Source organism: Notamacropus eugenii, chromosome 6 (assembly GCF_028372415.1).
Source record: "Notamacropus eugenii isolate mMacEug1 chromosome 6, mMacEug1.pri_v2, whole genome shotgun sequence".
Taxonomy (NCBI): domain Eukaryota; kingdom Metazoa; phylum Chordata; class Mammalia; order Diprotodontia; family Macropodidae; genus Notamacropus; species Notamacropus eugenii.
In genome coordinates, this window is record NC_092877.1 from 166,553,922 (window position 1) to 166,573,246 (window position 19,325).

A 19,325-nucleotide genomic window follows, 5' to 3' on the forward strand; every position below is an offset into this window, starting at 1 on the left:
ACAGGAAAAGTCATATCATTTTTTTAAATTTAATTTTATTATTGTTATTTTTTAATGTTTTACAATCACTGCCATAAAATTAAGATTTTATTCCCCCCATGCATACCCCCCACTACCCCCCTCCCTCCCCACAACAGCATACAATTCTGTATAGATTCTACATATACTTTCCTATTGAGTACGTTTTCACTACAGTCATACTATGTAGTGGAACTAAAATAAATGGAAGAAATCATATAACAAATCAAAACCTGATACACAAAAATACACACACACACACACACACACACACACACACACACAAACAAAGGGTCTCAAAAACTGGAAGTCAAGGGGATGCCCATCAATTGGGGAATGGCGGAATAAATTATGGTATATGAATGTAATGGAGTACTATTGTGCCATATCATTTTCTTGATAGGCCTACATAGAGTGAGCAGTAAATAGGTTATACCATTTGTTAACCATTATGTGACACTGATCATCAACCTGAAGTCATGGTCCTCTTTGAGAATGAAAGACAAACATAGCCTGTGAGTAGCCTCTCCTCTCCTCTCCTCTCCTCCTCTCCCCTTACCTGAGGGTGCTCTATCCAAGGGAAGGTACATCTTGATGGCTGAAAGCTGCCTCTTTAACTTTGGGTTTACTAGCTAGATTTCTTTCCCAAAGACCAAGCCTTAAACCCAATTCACTCTGGAACTCATAGATTGAAATCCTGTCCTCTTAGCACAAAGTGAATGTAAATACTCAATAGTAACTGTTTCTCTTTTGGCCAGGAACCATGAAGCGCTTCCTCTCCTAGTTTGGTTTGTTTTTCTTATTAAAGAGGCCATCCCCTGAGTAACTATTTAAAGAAGTCTATTCACTAAATGGCCATAACCTCACTCAAAGTGAGAACCTGAAAAGACCTTACCTAGGGTTTCCCATTGCATCCTGGGTCATCTCCAGTCTTCCTGATGAATATCTGGCTGCTGAACCCAGATGGCTGAAGGAGAAAGTGAGACTGGTTACTTTGTACAGCCCTCCCTCACTCAAATCAAAGCCAACTGCAAGTCACGTCATCATCTCCCTGACATCATTGTCCTCTTTGAGAACAAAGGACAAACACAATGTGAGACTGCAAAATGAAATTTTTTTAAGGGATAACTTGCCCCAAGAAGAAAAACATGACGCATTGGACAAATTGTGATAGGCATGAAGACATATTGAGGCTAACTTGGCTTCTACTGCTACCAGAGGCAATTTCTTGGTTTAAGTAATAGTTCTCCTTTAGCCAATGATTCTTTCCTAAGGCTTTAGTACAATGACCCCAATCTAAGGCTCTTCAATCAGACTCTTTTTGCAATATTTGCTAACATTGCTCTTGGATCATGACATTATCCATTTAAAAGATGTGGACAAGCCCACTTTAGAATTCTAGAGGCTCAAGCCTATTATTTTATCCAACCTTCTTTTGTAAAAACTGTCCAATATAAAGTAAAAAAATAGAGTAGATATTTGGGAAAGAGATCAGAAGTCTGACACATTACCAACCCATAGTACTTCAGTTTCTATTTGCCAAAATCAAAGCAATTAAAAATGTCTATAACTGTCTTAATGAGAATTTTATTCTTCAAAAAGCAGAGGAAACAAGAAATGGATGATTCAGTTCTGTATCTAATGATAAGAAGTTTCAAGGGAAATGATCACTAGGTCTTAAAATACAAGACAGAAGAGAAGGTCAGGAAGACAATGAGAAAGAAAAATTTCAAATAATTCAAGGAAAGGTTAAGTAGATTCCCACTGAGTAAAATTCTAAAGACAATGTCAACTAATGAGGGGTGGGAATAGGGGTGCACTAGATGAAGTTCAAAACAGCTCTTTTCAGTGTGATCATTAATACTTTGGAAATCAGCAAACACTATAGTTTATTGTTTGTTGATTAACTAGAAATAAGAAAGTGATGGAAAAATGTTAATAATGCATTATTAAATTTTAAGTGTGCCAAGGGCAGTTTTGAGGGTTTTGGGAGAACTAACTGTTAAACATCACACTGAGGGGAGGGAAGTTCTCAAGAATGAAATTCTGTAGATCTGAAAAGAAAAGGAAAGAAGAAAGGAAGGCAGGAAGGAAATAAACTCTTGATTAAGAGCCTACTATGTGTGAAGCACTGTAAATAATGTAATGTAATTTGATCCTCACAACAACCGTGGGAGATAGGTGCTATTATTGTCCCTACTTTACAGTTGAGGAAAACAGGCAAATGTTAAATGACCTGCTCAGAATCATGTGATGCTATTAAGTGTCTGAGACTGGATTTGAACTCAGGTTTTTCTGACTCCAAGTGCAGCACTATATTTACTACACCATATAGCTATGTCTAGGAAGAATAAAAAAGTTTGACATAATCTTTCAAGAATATTGTCAAGAGTGCTAAAATTCAAAATGAGATAAAACTGATGAGGAAAAAAATAATAAAAAGGAAAGAGGAGTCTTTACCTGTATTATACAAAAGAAAGGCTGCTCAAGACTCATATGATTGATGGACTGAGCCAATATGGAAGAGAAAAAGCAGAGACTCCCCTGATCTCTCACAAATTTCCCTCCAAATCACTTTAAATAATTCCTCAAAACAAATTATGGAACAGCAGAACCCACAAAAGGTGGGGTGAAATTTTCTAACTCAAGGTAACTTAAAAGATCAGCAGGAAAGGTCTGTCACATCAGAATATAATGATAATTTAAATGGAAAATATTTCATATCAATTAATAGACCCATATACTCTGCCTGGGTCACATGGAAATATGAATTACATAAGTCTCAGTCACAGGAGTCTGTGGTAAGAGGAATTTGCTGAATGGGTGAAATAGGAAGAGACAGAGCTGGAGCAGAGCTGAGAGGAAGTTTGTCTTGAGAGCCATCAGAGCTAGGAAGGATGTAGGTGAGCAGGCAGCGGGTTAGCATGAGTGAAAGGGCTTGTTTGTGATTTTGTTTAAGAGAAGCCTGCTTATGATTTGTTTAATAGACCTGGTTTGTGGGAAGCCTAGCAGGGGGAACGCTTGGGGATGGTGTTGTTCTCTGCATTATCTTTGTGTATAGATTTTTGTTGCTGTGATGGATTTGGCTTTCTGGTGTCTAAATAAATGTTTTGGTTCTGCCTTCCATGTGCAGAGTCTGTGGTATTTTTTGATTCAGAACCGGGATGTTCATGGCCACAATAGGCTCTGTGAATATCACATTGCTGCTACAAATGGTGGTGGAAATGGAATCAGGAATTTGAGACCTCTTTTTGGAGACAGAAAGGCAGAAAACACCGAGGAGGAAATGGACATCCCAAGGTAGGATGATTTGCTTTGTTCCTCCCTGGCAAGAGAGTGGGCTAAAGGCACAGGGCTTTGTGAAAACTGGAAACCAAGGTTGCAAAGGGGAGAACCCAGAGACCTGGAGAGATGTTTGCATGGAATAACAATGGAGCCATGGAAGATATGGCAGGGGTGTGTAGGAGAGATTGGGCCTTGCTAACAAGCTATCGAATTATATGTAGGGACAGAGATAAACTACTGGAGGAGAGAGCTCAGATGGAGAAGGAATTGGTTGGTTTGCAGGAAAGGCTTTTTATTCTGCAGTGTTCAAACCGCCCTTTAGGAGAGGAAGCTATAGAGAATTTCAGGTGGTGGAAGAAAAGCTGTTGTTGGTTTGACTGAAAGGAGGAGAAAAGGTAACAATAAAGTGAATGCAGCCCTTGCACAGGCTGGGCTTGATTCAGGACTAAGCACAGGCCAGGAGGGTGTGTGGGAGTAGAATGAAACAAATGAGGAGGCTGAAAAGAAGGAAGCAGGAGAATTAGGGGGCCCCCACAGTGTTTGGGGAGGTAATTGAGGATGTTACTCAGCAGGAGGTCACAGATATTTTGAGTTAGTTCACCCAAAGGATGGGAGAATCATTGGTACCTTGGATCATGAGAATTAGTGAAATGATAAATTTCCTCAAGAGAGAAGAATAGCCAGCGAATTCTAAGTCAGAATAGATTGACAAGAAAAGAATTGTTTACTACTCCATTGAGAGTAATGGTACATTTGGGAAGAATAGATGGTATTCCAACTATATAAAATATATCGAGGAAAGAGGTTTGATATTGAACTGAGAAAGGAGGTAGGAACTGCCCCTACAGATCCTCCTGAAACATTGTATCCAGGTTCATCACAACTACAGGGAGAATGGAAGGTTGGCCAGGCTCCAGCTCATATTAAAGAGGATGTGCCTCTAGCCAGAATGATAACCCCAGGACTGCAAATTAGAAAACAGTAAACAATAGTAAATGAGGTTCTGAAAATGGGTTGATGGACTCCAGAAGCTTGGTTGCCCCTATATCTACCCTCCTTCTGGTTATTGTCTCCTTGTATCTTTTTGGCTTTTTGTCTGTTCACCTTGTTTGTCAGATTTGTTTTCTGCAGGTCTAGTACCCTCCCCCTGTAGATGCCTAATTGCTTAAACTGGATGTCACCCCCCTGTTCGATGTGCTGTGTCACCCCTGGACCTGGTATCTACCAACTCCAGATGCCAGCTGAGGAACTGACCCTTTGAATGGAAGCTTTTGGGGCAGGGACAGCTCTGTGTCCAATCTCAGAAGGAAGTAACAAAGAAAAAAGTGATCTTCGCCTCTTACCCCAAGATTTTGGGCCTCATTCACTTGAGGTGGAAATGATGGGGTGCTTGTGCTCGGATCCCACCCTAAGATATTGTTTTATGTGCTCATTTTGTGTGATCCCTGTTATAGTTCTGTTGATGCCAGTTGCCCCATTGAACCTGACCTGTGTAGTGAGTAACAAAGATCTTGGGGCCGCTTGTCCTGGTAATTTAAATGGAAGATCTTTCATATCCATTAATAGGCCAATGTGCCCTGCCTTGGTTACATGGAAGCCTGAGTTACATGAGTCTGAGTCATATGGAGCCTGTGGTGGGAAGAGTTTGCTGAATGAGTGGAAAAGGAAAAGGCAGAGCTAGAGGGGAGCTGAGAGGAAGTTAGTCTTGAGAGCAGTCAGAGCTAGGAAGGATGCAGGCAGCTGACTAGGGTGAGTGAAAGGGCTCATTTGTGATTTTATTTAAGGGAGCCTGCTTGTGATTTGTTTAATGGAGCTAGTGTGTGGGAAACCTAGCAGGGGGAAGGCTGGGAGATGGTTGTTCCCTACATTGTTACTGTGCATAGATTTTTGTTTCTGTGATGGATTTGGCTTTCTGTGTCTAAATGTTTTGGTTCTGCCTTCCATGTGGAAAGTCTGTGGTATTTTGCGATTCAGAATTGCACCAGGATATTCATGGCAGCTGTGGTTGCTGTGAATATCACATTGGTACTACACAGAGCAAGAGTAAAGCATAGTCCAGCACAGGCATACCTTGGATCCTGCAATACCATACTAAGTCTGTATCTCAGAGAGATAAAAAAGGAAAAAGAAAAAAAAAACCTACATATACACAAATATTTATAGCAGCTCTTTTTGAGGTGGCATAGAATTGAAAATTGATGGAATTTGATTGTATTATAAGAAATGATGAGCAGGCTGCTCTCAGAAAAGCCTGGAAAAAATTACATGAACTGATGCAAAGTGAAGTGAGCCTAACCAAGAGAACATTGTACACAGTAACAGCAATATTATACGATGATCAAATGTGAATAACTTAGCTATTCTCAGCAATACAATAATCTTAAACAATTCCATAGTACTTACGATGACAAATGCTGTCCAGCTCCAGAGAAAGACCTGATGGAGTCAATGTATATCAGAGCATACTTTTTTTTTTACTTTATTTTTCTTGATTATTGTTTTTTTTTTTTGAGGAGGGGGGGTGGCCCTGTGTTTTCTTTTCACAACATGACCAAAATGTAAATATGTTTTGCGTGATTGTGCATGTATAACCTAGGTCAAATTGTTTTCCTTCTGAATTAGAGACGAGGGGAAGGAGGGAAGGAGAGAATTTGGAAATCAAAATATCAAAAAATGAATGTTAAAACTTGTTTTTATGTGTAACAAGAAAAATAAAATATTAAATAGAAAACTTTTAAAAACCTAAAGGGTCCCTATACCATTAAAACAAAAGACATACAATCAAAGACTTACAACTTGGAAGTTTATCTAGTCCAAAACTCTCATTTGACAGATGAGACAACATTGCTTCAAAAAAGCTAAGAAACTTGCCAGGATTCAAACTGAAATCATTTGACCCTCAAACCAAGATTCTTTTCACTGCAGCTCAACCCTTACTTTGCATCACTTTGATTGCCAGGGAGAACAATTGCTTTACTGAAAAGGACAGAACAAAATTGACTAAGAGGATGTTAATTCCCATGACAAGTAAGGAATTAGAAAGACAGCACCTGGCTTGCCCTTCACGAGTCCAAGAAATGCAAGAAGAACTATATTGCGGGGCTGACACAATCATAAGAAGCAATTAGACTGTGAGCTCCTTGAGGGCAGAAACCAGTTTTTCCTCTTTTTTTTTTTAATCCTCAGCACTTAGCACATAAACTGGCAGAGCCTGTCCAAAAACAAAAACCTGTGAATAATGGAGATGTACTAGTATAAAAGAAGGATAAACATCCTGTTGTCAAAAAGAAGAGCAATTCTATATAGGTTATACAGGTTCCAGCATACAAAACATGTTTCCATGTTAGTCATGTTGTGATAAAAAAAAAAGCACCTAGCAAAAAATAAAGAAAAAGTATGCTTTGACCTGCATTTCTTCTCTGGAGGTAGATAGCATTTTTCATCCTAAGTCCTTCAGAATTGTCTTGGATTACTATTATTGAGTATAATTATGAAGTTATTCACAGTTCATCATAAGATATTGTTGTTACTGTATACAATGTCCTCTTGGTCCTGCTCATTTCACTTGTGGCAAGTCTATTCTAAGGGAGTGATGTGCTGTCTAAGCAGTAAGTAAGGTGAACCATCCAGGACCTTGACCCAAGAGTACCAAGTTTCAGAGGGCATTGAAACCACTTCCAGTACTTCATAAGCCTAGATACAATAGAACATCAGCATCTAATTAGAAAGAATAAGTAATTAAAAGAGGAAACTACCAGATGACAGCCAGGATGTCTTTCTACCTCCACCCTCCAATCCCCACTACCACAAAGCCCCTCCAGCATTGACTTAAAACAATATCCTGGGGTCTCTGTTGGATGGTATCTTAGTACCTCCCCTTCTATATTAAAAGTCTACTTCATCTCACTTTTCACAGGCAAAGATTGTAGTATTTGCCTTGGGAGTAAAATTTCCCAATTAAGATTGCTTGATTACCAAACACTTCTCAGAGCTAACATTTAAAGCTAAAGTAGCACTTGGAGACCACAGCACTTCAGAGAACAAATAAGCATTATCATGAAGAACATGGTGCAATGAGAGAAGAAATGTGGAGTCAGAAGACCTGAGTTTGAGTCCTGGCTCTGCTGTTTGCATTATTATTATTATTATTATTATTATTATTAACAGCAACAGTAGCTAACATTTTTATGGTGCTTTAAGGTTAGTAAAGATCTTTTAAAGAAATTGCGGCTTTTAATTCTCACAACAATATGAGGCAGGTGACATTATTATCCCCATTTTTTAATTGAGAAAACTGAGTCTGAAAGAGGTCAAGTGACTTGCAACAGGTCACACAGCAGGTGAGTGCCTCTGAGGCAGGATGAGAACTCAGTTCTTCCTGATTTCAGGTGTAGTGCTGCCTCCACTACCCTAGCGGAGTCAAATGCAGCTGAACAAGATTAAAAAGTAATTGGGAAATACATAGCAAGATAAATAAAAATACAATGTCAATAGATGTCAATGAATTTGACTTTTATTACTGGTAAACACCTATTTAACTAACAAATGTTCAGTACTTCCCAGCTTTTTGGTGATGAGGGCCAAGAGCCTGCTATTTCCTTGTAGTAACATAAAACTCTGTGGTTCTCAGAAAGTCATTTACATCTATTCTCCTGCTTTTTACTCATGGGTTTGGGTGTGTGTGTGTGTGTGTGTGTGTGTGTGATTATTCAACTGAATTGTAACAGATTCTGATGTTGCCACCCACAGGGAAACTCCTCTCTTTTATCTTCCCTGTTATGTTTCAGGAAAATCAATCATACTAGCACCACTTAATTACATATGATTCTTAGCTCTCAACAATAAAGGTAAAAGAATAAAATGACTGTATCCATAGTTTCTCTGTGACTTACACATGCCTAGGGATTTCAAGATAAATAATTAAATAGTTAGATATGAACCACTATTCTCCTGCTGCTATCAACTAGCAATAGCCATTCAACTCTACACTTACTCACCATGAGTGTCCGGTATCTGGGATGGATACTCTAGACTAAATTCTCACCGTCTTCTAATGCTGTTGCTCTTATGTTCATCTTCAACTCCACATCTTCTATATCTGGGCACTCTATGTCCTCATTACCTCCTTAGACTGCTCTTTTCCACTCACTACTCTCCCTTATACCAGCAAATACACTGAACTCAGGTTTCTATGGGTCATTAGCAGCCCAGATTTTTCAGTCCTCTCCAGAAACCAGAGGGGAAAAAGGACAGGCTTACTAACAACATTAGCTTATGTCCCATCTCTGTCTGTGCTTCTGTTTCTCCAAATGATGTAATTACATTCTAGATTGTTTTCCCCTTTGACAAGTTATGTTTTATATCACCAGTGTCAAACTAAAATAACAACAAATTCCTGCAGGTGTACATTGACTTAGAAAACCGCAAACATTATCTATGCTGTGTTGTATTTTTATTTATTCTGTTAAACATTTCCCAATTATATTTTAATCTGATTCATCTGCACTAGGAATTTTGTAATGTGAGAGGGTTTGAGACCTCTGTTCTTCCCTCGTTTGGCATACTCTCACTTTTATTCCCCATTCCCAATGTCTTCCTCTTTCATGGGCCACCAAAGGTTGGAATACAACCATGTTCCAGGAAAGAGGATAGGGACACAGATCCAGAGGGATTATACTTAGATTTTATTATTAAAGAAGGGATTAGTGAATCTAGAAAAGGAAGCAGTGATTTTTTAAAAAATCCAGCAAAGTTTCATCAAGTATATGTCATGCCAGACTAATCTTATTTCTTTTTTTGGCAGTTCTAGTGGATTGGTAGATCAATGCTGCATTACATGGATGTTAGTAAAGCATTTGACCAATTCTCTAATAGAATTCCTATGGAAAAGATGGAGTGACATAGGCTAGGCAGTAAGTTAGGCAGCAAGTTAGGCATATTCAGAACTGGTTGAATAGCTAGCTACAGAGTGGTTATTAGATGGATCAGTATCAAGTCAGATGGAGTCCAGTTCAGTTCCTCTGGGATTCATACTTGATCCTATGTTGCTGACATTTTTATCAGTGATTTGGATGAAGATATGGAGAGCATTTCTCTCAAATTTTCAAGTGAAAAAAGCTCAAAGGAATAGCTAATACACTGGAAAATAGAGTCAGAACACAAAGCAATATCAAGGGGCTGGAATATTATATGTATTCTAATAACATGAAATGTAATAGGAATAAACACAGGTAAAGTCTGATATTTGTGCTCAAAAAGGAACGTCACAAGTATAAGATGGGAAAGATTCAAGTTCAACATGAAATAACAGTACAATGCAACAAACAAAGGAGATAATGCAATTTCAACTTGCACTGATGAAGGCAGTGCAGAGAAGTGGAAATAATGCTGAGTATGCAGTCACAGGACCTGAGTTCAAATTCCAGCCTTATGACCATGTGATCTTGGGTCTCTCTGGAACTCAGTTTCTTTATTTATAAAATGGACAGGTTGGAAAAAAATTACCTCTAAAGACCTTTTTAGCTCTATAACGTATGATCCTGATACATAGAGTGTAGAAATGGGGAGGCACTTGACCTGTTGTACTCTACACTAGTCAAGACAGAGTATTGTGTATTACTTTCAGTTCTGGTTGCTACATTTTCGGAAGGACATTGATAAGCTGAAAAGTATCCAGAGGAGGTCAACCAGAATAGTGAAGGGCCCCATAATTTCCTGACACATGAGGATAAGTTAAAGGAACTAGGGATATTCAGTCTGGAGAAGAGAAAATTACAGGGAGGAGGTGATCGTCTTTAAGTATTTTTGAGTTTCTGTCAAATAGAAATGGAAACAGATGGTCTGCTAGACCTCAGAGAGCAGTACTAGGAGTAGGAGTACTAGGTGGTAGAATTAGTAAATAATACATTTCTCCTTGAGGTACAGAAAAACTTTCTAACAAAATAGCACTATCCAAAAGTGATCTGAGTGAAATGAGTAGAACCAGAACATTGTAAACAGTAAAAGCAATACTGTATGATGATAAGCTGTGACTTAGCTATCCTCAGCAATACAACAAACCAAGACAATTCTGACGGAATTATGATGAAAAATGCTTTTCATCTCCAGAGAATGGACTAACAGAGACTAAATGTAGACCAAAGTATATTTTTTTATCTTATTTTTCTTTGAGGTTTTTTTTGATCTGTTTTCTTTCACAACATGACTAATATAGAAATATGTTTTGCATAACTACTCATGTATAACCTAAATCAAGTCTCTCATCTTCTCAGGAGGGGGGTGAGGAGGGAGAAAGAGAGAGAAGTTTGAACTTAAATATTTTTAAAATTAATGAAAAAAATTGTTTGTACATGTAATTGGAAAAAATAAAATATTAAGTAATTTTTGAGGTGACTTGATCTGCCTTAGGAGGTTGGGTTTCCCCTATTTTATAGAACTTTGCGGAAAAGCTAAATGACTTGTTGGATATGGTACAGGAGAGAGTCTTTTGTAGGTACAGTTTGAACTGAACTAATTGGCCTCTAATATCACTTCCAATTCTCAGATTCTATGTGATTCTTTAATATATCTGGACCTTATTTTCCCATAGTATTAATATGGAAAGTTTGGACCAGGTACTTCCTAAGATCCCTTTTTTTTAACTCTAAATTTCTTTGCCCCTGTGATCCCATCAGAATATTTCTGGCAAATGTTTAACAAGAGAAAATGTTCTCACAATATACTTTTAAGTTTAATCTCCACTATTGAAATTTTCTGTCATTTTCTTAAGTCTAGAAAAACAACAAAATAATGGATCATTTCCTGAGTTATAGTGATTACTGATTTCATAGATGTAAACATTAATGATGAAAATTTAACGATCAACTCTCTTGAGCTGTTTTGAGTTGACTCCAGCCCACCCCTGAATCTCAAGATCCCACAGAAACCTCATACAGATCGCCATGGACATTTTGGGTCAGTTAATAGCACTACAAAATAAAATCAAGCTCCTCCTATTCCTTTCTTCCTTCTAGTTTTTTGTTTGTTTGGGGGATTTTGTTTTTGTTCTGTTTTGGTTTTTATTTGAGAGTAGGTAGACCTAGGGAAAAGGAAGGGAAGGGAAAGGGAAAAGAATAGCAGTCAAAGGTTTGAAAATCAACAGCAGTATCAATACGTGCCAATGGGCTGTGGTGTGATATTTTCTTTTTGTTCTTTTGTGTGTCCTTAGTTATCTGGGCTTCTGTGGTTGTCTAGGTTTAAATCATAGTAGCTCCCCATGAAAAAGGACAGTCATATGAAGGCCTTCTCATCCGCTGCCTTTTTACTGATACCTGTACTGATAATGCAGTACTAATGATGAGGATGTTTAAGTCAAACAATTAGTCAATAAGTCATTAAGTCAAACAGTTCTGCTCTGAACCAAAAATAAGTTAATATGGTCTATTCTTTGGAACCCAAGTAAACCTGTGTTTTAAATAAACACAAATGTAATTTTCTAGGATTTATTTACAAGGGAAAAGAGAAAAGCACGAATTCAGGGGGAGGGGGGTCAATTGAGACAGTTTCTTTAAAGGTCCATTTGGAAACATTATTAAGATTATCATGAATTCTTCAGTATTAGATTGATGACCCATGATGATGTTAGAAATTAGAATTTGGATGGTTATATAGTTCCTTGGTGGAGAAGATGACATTCATTCTTTCAAGGATTACAGGATTTAAGCTTGAAAGACATCTTTTAAAATCATATATACCAGGGTTTCCTAATATTTTTTGTGTCATGAACCTCTTTAACAGGCCCCTTAATATTTTTAAATGTGCGAAATAAAATACATAGGATTAGGATTATAAAAGAAAACCAATTTTATTGAAATACAGTTATCAAAATATTAAAAGTTCAGTTTCATGTATCCTGATTAAGATCCCTTAATGTAGACCAAGTCTCATTTTAAAGTTGAGGGGGGGAAAGTTTATAAAAGTCAAGTAACAGGGTTAGACTTAACCCTAACATACAGGTAGTAAGCAACAGAGTCACATCTCTGATTTGAAATATAATATTCTTTCTACTGCATCCTGCTTATCTCTACTCAAAATGGGCAGTAAAAAAGTTTTTTGGAAGAGAAATGGTTCATATCATTTGGAATCCCTGTACAAGGTATTGATTAATATCTTTAAAATTTCAAAAGGAGAATAGGTTGCCCTGATAAGCATTGGTTTCCTCTTCACAGAGGTTGGGGGCAGGAGGCTTCAAACAAAGGCTGTTAATAAACCATCAGGGACATAAGTGTACACAAGATGAGGGAGGGATGTGCTGACCCACACAGGTGGAACATTATCATTGATCCTTCCTTTTTCTCTCAGAGAAAGAAGATATAGCAATACTCTCCCAGAGAACGCTAGCCCATGTTCTATGTATGCCTATGATTCAGTTTGTTGTAAAGGGGATTGTAGTTCAGATATGACTTGGACTAAATGGCTTCTGAGTTGTCTTCTAACTCCGAAATTATGTGACTCTATTATTCCTAAGAGTTACACTACAAGGAAACATCAAAATATTTTCCAGAATATCCTTCAAGGGAGTAGGTAGGGCAGTGGAGGTCATTCCATTTGATTAGCCAATACAACAAATTTACATGAAAACTATAAGTCTTCCTTTTGTTCTAAGGGAAAAATGAATACCTTGAACATCTAATCAAATAAGATGTCCTTAAATTAATTACAGGAACCTGATTGCTTATGCTAATTATAATACTACTAAAGCCTAAGATTAAAATAAAACTTGGTGAAGATTCATTACGCACCAAGAATAATTTTAGCAGAAATGATATACTGTGCTCATAGTCTATAAGCTCTTTTTCTGATGTCTTTCTAGAGAAGAATCTGTTAAATCTCAGTTTGCTCAGGGTCATCAAAAGATGATGATCAACAAAACCCAGAAGAGAGAGAAAGAGAAGGAAAAATAGCTGCAGACAATATAATATACTGAGGATTCTACATGCCACAACAAACCTAGAAACTATAAGAACAGAATTACAAAATGATTTTAACACAAATAAAGACATCTAAACAATTAGAGAAATATTAATTGCTGATTGATAGGATGAGCCAATATCATAGAAATGACAAGTCTACCTAAGTTAACTTACTTATTTAGTACCAAAGATTATTTTTATTATACAAAAATATTATTATATAAATATTATATGAAATTAATAGCAAAATTCATCTGGAAGTATAAGAAGTAAAAAAAATATCAAGGAAATCCATGAAACAAGGTGACTTCACAATACCAAATTTCAAACTATATTACAAGCAGTAATATTAAAACTAACTAGTCCTGGAAAAGAAATTGAATGTTGTATCAGTTGAATAGATTAGGCACCCAATATAAAGCAGTAAATCATTTTATCAAATAGTGTTTGATAAACTCAAAGATCCAAGATTTGGGGGCAAGTACTCATCATTAAACAAAAATTGGTGAGACAGAACCTAGGCATAGACCAATATCTCATATCATATAGCAAGATGAGATCATAATGGATAAATGATTTAGGCATAAAGGGTGATAACATGAGCAAAATAAGAGAACATGGGGAAAAAGTACCTGTCAAATCTATGGAAATTGATTACCACACAAGAGATAGAGAAGATCATGAGAAATAAAATGAATAATTTTAATTACATGAAAGAGGTTTTGCACCAACAAAACTAATGTAGCCAAAGTTAGAAGGAAACTAGGAAAGTGGGAGGAAATTTTTACAGTAATTTTCTCTAATAAAAGCCTCGTTTCTTAAATATGAAGAGAAACTAAGCAAATTTGTAGAAAAAAAATTGATAAATGGTCAAATGATATGAACAGGCAGTTTTCAGAAAAAGGAACCAAAGTTATCAATATTCACATGAAAAAAATGTAAATTAAAACAATTCTGAAATACCACTTTACTTCTATCAGATTGGCTAAGATGATAGAAAAGAAAAATGACAAATGCTGGAGGGGATATGTAAAAAATGGGATACTAATGCACTATTGGTGGAACTGTAAACTGATCCAAACATTCTGGAGAGCAATTTGGAACTATACCCAACAGGCTTTTAAATTGTGCACATCCTTTGATTCAGCAATACCACTACAAGGTTTGTATTCCAAAGAGATTTTTTTTTAAAAGGAGAAAGGCCCAATTTATACAAAAATATTTCTAGCACCTCTTTTTATGGTGGTTAAGAATTCGAAGTTGATGGGATACTCATCAACTGAGGAATGGTTGAACAAGTTCTGGTATATGATTGGGATGGAATACTATTGTGAGGTAAGAAATAATGAGCAGCATGGTTTCAGAAAAATCTGGACAATATTATATTAGCAGAACCACAATATTGTAACAATTATCAACTATGAAAGACTTAGCTACTCTAAGACAATCCAACACAATTCCAAAGAACTCATGATGAAAAATGTCATCCACCTCCATAGAGACAATTGAAGAACTCTGAATGAAGATTGAAGTATACTTTTTTTCTACTTTTTAAATTTTTGTTTTCTGTGTGTATGTGTATGTATGTTTTTGCAATATGTCTAATATGGAATTATGCTTTTCAAGACTTTATGTCTAAATTGATATTATACTGATTGTCCTCACAAGGTGAAGGAGAAGGATAGTTGAAAGGGAAAGAATCTGGAACTCAAAATTTTTAAAATTGAATGTTAAATTTTTCCATGTAATTGGGAAATGTTTAATGAAATCAATAAAAATGTATTTTTAAAAAAGATGATGGTCAGTGATGCCACAGGATTTCTAATAGCTACTCATCAACCATCATTCCAAGTTAAATGCCTCTACATTGACCTTTAGAATGTTTCCAATGCTTAATGGGTGGTTAGGATTTTAGGCATGTTAGCTACTAATTGGGATTCTATACTAGTTTGGACTAGAAATAAGATTAGTGGATTTGTGCGGCCAAGAGTCTTCCATGGTATTTTCCTGGGACTGGAGCTTTAGTAGAGTTCAATGTCATAGAAATGAGGGCTTGGCAAGTGTGAGACATAGGACATTGAGAGTCCCTGATGAGTTAGGAGAATCCTGGAGAAGACAGTGTAATCACCAGACCAAGGCCAAAAGTCATAAAAATCTACATCCCCAACAGATAAAGATAATGGGTCTAAGTTTAAGCAATAGGTCCCTTATTAATTTTTCATGCTCAATGAGTCAAAAGCCTAAGAGAAATGCTCCTGCAGTCAGTTCCCACTGACCTCTAATACTTTTCAATGAGCAACAATTACATTAGAAAGTGGTGAATATGTGCCGTTTTTGAACGATTTCCTGTTATGAAATCCATGGACAATGATTTTTTGAGACACATCAATTCCATATCTGTGATCAGATGTAACTATAGCTTCCTTTCCCCTGAGCAAACTTCATGGGAACAGACACACTTTCCCTTCTCTCTCCCCCAAAGAGGCCCAGGGTCTTCCTGCTTCTTTAAGTATCTATCTGTCTATCCATTGACTGATCTATTCACTTATCTGTTCATTCATTTATCCATTCATTCGTTTGCATGTCAGTGAATTTGAATCTTATTACTTTCTGTTAAAGGAATAAAAGAAGATTTTCATACTTTTGGAGTGCTTCAGCCACCAGGAAACAATCAAGAAGGGAAGCTTTTTTATATGGAATCGTCGTGAAAAATAAATAACACATAACGTGGAGAAGCCGAAGTCTGACTCACACTGAAAATCAGCATCCAGGGGACTGGAGGTGACACTTAAAGACCAGAAGGGAGAAGAGAAATAAATGACACACAGTGGGCAATGATGAGACATATGATGTAAACTGTAACATAATCATTGTGGATCTCAGGATATGAGTAAAAATTTTCACAAAGGAAATACGGATATAATCTGTATATACTACATATACAAAAATTAATATATATGTATCAATATGATGGAAAAGAAGATGGGTTGGTCACATGATAAGGGCAAGCTATGATAGGTTAATAGATTGAGTGATTTATTGGTATCCTTTTGATGCCAGAGAAAACAGGGAACGCCTTCAGGATGATGGGTAGACCCAGCTATGATGAAAATTTGGGAGGACACAATAAGAGTCACTCAGGATGGGCAGATGTAGATGGGCTGCTGGGTACATCACTGGAGAAAACATCCAAATCAATCAAATCACAGGAGTCCATCAAATCACATGTCCTGACACGAAGCATACTTTTGATTTTTCCTACATATGTTCTTAGGTCAAACAGTTGAATAAATGGATCAGTGTTCTAGGGCATGATGAAATTAACACAAACCATCAATAAATAGGAGCATCTAGAAGACCTCATCAGGAATCTCTCTTTCATTTGAATTACTCATAAAACATCCTCCATGACTATGGCTAACACATAAGATGAACATTCAGCTCCCTATTTCATGGTTTCTTATGGGAGATAAAGTGTTTTTAAACTAAGTTATCTATGAGGCTATGCTTACATGATCTTTTTAAAAATGCATGAGACACTTATCAGAGTAAAACCTTTAAACTGCATTTTCTCATGTTTTCTCTCTTAAATCAAGTAATTTCTTATAATTGAAGAACAATAAACACAGCAGACTCTTGGATATTCTTCCATTTCAGGAGATTGTGTGTCTATAAAGATGAATTTTACAATAATCTTTGGCAAAAGAATGTCAATTTCCATTTCATGTGCTCATCAAAGATTCTCTCAATACATGTGCTGATCTTTCACACAAAGAAAAGCTTTTATAAAAATGAGAAAGCAGGTTTTCTAGTTTGTAGTTGAGTTTTGAGTTATTTATGTCTTTCCAATGTCTTTTTGGGAGTGAAACTAGTACATCATTTTGTATATATTTATATAAAATGATTTATATAAAATATATGTATATGTACACATATGTATATATTTGTATAAAATTATTCCTCTGTGCTTTCCAGATTTTGTTTCCTACAGCATGGCTCTCATAGGTATGCATTTCATCTGGACCAAACATTCTTCCAAAATACCTTTTATGGTATCATTTCAATTTTCTTTTATAGGACATAAAACACTGAGATGTTAAAATGAAAATGTGATAGATCTCCCATCACTGATGATAAAAAAAATATATTGTTTGAAAGATACTGGTAAATATCCCCTGTTATATCTGACACTTCTGCTACTTTTACCTATGCTCTTGGAATGATGTGGTCTAGTTGGATATTAAGCCAAGCTTTCTATAGACTTGGTTTTTGCTTCCACTGCTAATTTGTTATGTTATAAATTATTACCACTCATAATCTGGTACCATATTCCTCCATAGTTTTTAATGAATGATTTTGTATGCTAACCCATGATTGCCATTTTAATCAATTAACAAACTTTTTTTAAACTTTTTTTTTATCAATTTTTAGTTTTCAACATTCACTTTCCCAAGATTTCGAGCTCCAAATTTTATCCCCATCTTTCCCCTTCTCCCACCCCAAGAAAGGGTGTGCATTCTGATTACCCCTTTCTCCAATCTGACCTCTCTTCCATCACACACTCCCTTCTCTTATCCCCTTCCTTTCTTTGCTTTTCTATTTTCTGGTAGAGCAAGATAGATTTCTATATCCCATTGCCTGTATATCTTATTTCCCAGTCACATGTAAAAACAATTTTCAACATGCATTTTTAAAATTTTGAGAATTTGGAACTTCCTCCCTCCACACCCACCCTCATTGAGAAGGCAAGCAATTCGATATAGGTTATATACATGTAGTCATGCAAAACACTTACATAATAATCATGTTGAGAAAGACAATTTCCCTCCATCCTATCTCACTCTCTATTTATACTATTCTCTCTTTCGACCCTGTCCCTTTTCAAAAGTCTCTGCTTCTGACAACCCCCTCCCTCAATCTACCCTACCTTCTATACTCACCTCCCCTTATTTTATCCCTTTACCCCCTACCTTCCTGTAGGATAAGATAGATTTCCATATCCACTTGAATGTGTTTGTTATTCCCTCATTAAGTCAAATTTGATGAGAATAAGGTTCATGCATTCCCTTTCATCTCCTTCCTCTTCCCCTACACTGTGAAAGATTTTTCTTGCTCATTTTAGGTGAGATAATTTACCCCATTCTACTTCTCCTTTTCTCCTCCTCCTGGTACATTCCTTTTTCACCCTTTAATTTTATGCTTTTAGATATCATCTCTTCATATTCAACTCACCCTGTGCCCCACAAGCATGTATGTATATGTGTATATACATATACACTGATGTGTGTTATGTGTATACATACATGTGCATGTATATCTACATGCATATACATATGTGTGTGCGTGTATATATGTACATATATGTATATTGTGTGTGAGTGTATATACCTTCCAAATACCTTAATACTGAGAAAGGTCTCATGAGTTACAAATATCATTTTTCAGTGTAAGAATGTAAACAGTTCAACTTAATAAGTCCTTTATGATTTCTCTTTTCTGTTATCTTTCCATGCTTCTCTTGATTCTGGTATTTGAAAATCAAATTTTTTATTTAGCTCTGATCTTTTCATCAAGAATGCTTGAAAGTCCTGTATTTCATCAAATATCCACTTTCCCCCTGAAATATTAAACTCAGTTTTTCTGGGCAGGTGATTCTTGTTTTTAACCCCAGCTCCTTTGACTTCTGGAATATCATATGCTAAGCCTTCTGGTCCCTTAATGTAGAAGCTGCTAGATCTTGTGTTATTCTGATTGTGTTTCCATAATGCTTGAATTGTTTCTTTCTGGCTGCTTATAATATTTCTTCCTTGACCTAAGAACTCTGCAATTGGACTACAATATTCCTAGGGGTTTTTCTTTTAGTCTCTCTTTCAAGAGGTGATCAGTGGATGCCTTCAATTTCTATTTTACACTCTGGTTCCAGAATATCAGTGCAATTTTCCTTAATAATTTCTTGAAAGATGGTGTCCACACTGTTTTATTTTTTATCATAGCTTTAAGGTAGTTCAATAATTTTTAAATTATCTCTCCTCAATCTATTTTCCAAATCAGATTTTTATCCCATGAGATATT

At 36.4% G+C, this 19,325-nt stretch overlaps 1 long non-coding RNA gene across 1 annotated transcript in view; it reads left to right on the top strand.

The window, feature by feature from the left end:
* The window catches only part of LOC140510831 (uncharacterized), a 68,919-nt gene extending 52,764 nt beyond the window's left edge, over positions 1-16,155 (top strand). Inside the window, exon 4 of the long non-coding RNA XR_011969379.1 lies at positions 15,873-16,155. This is a non-coding gene — a long non-coding RNA (uncharacterized lncRNA). The remainder of the gene's footprint in view (positions 1-15,872) is intronic.
* The last annotated feature ends 3,170 nt before the right edge of the window (positions 16,156-19,325 follow it).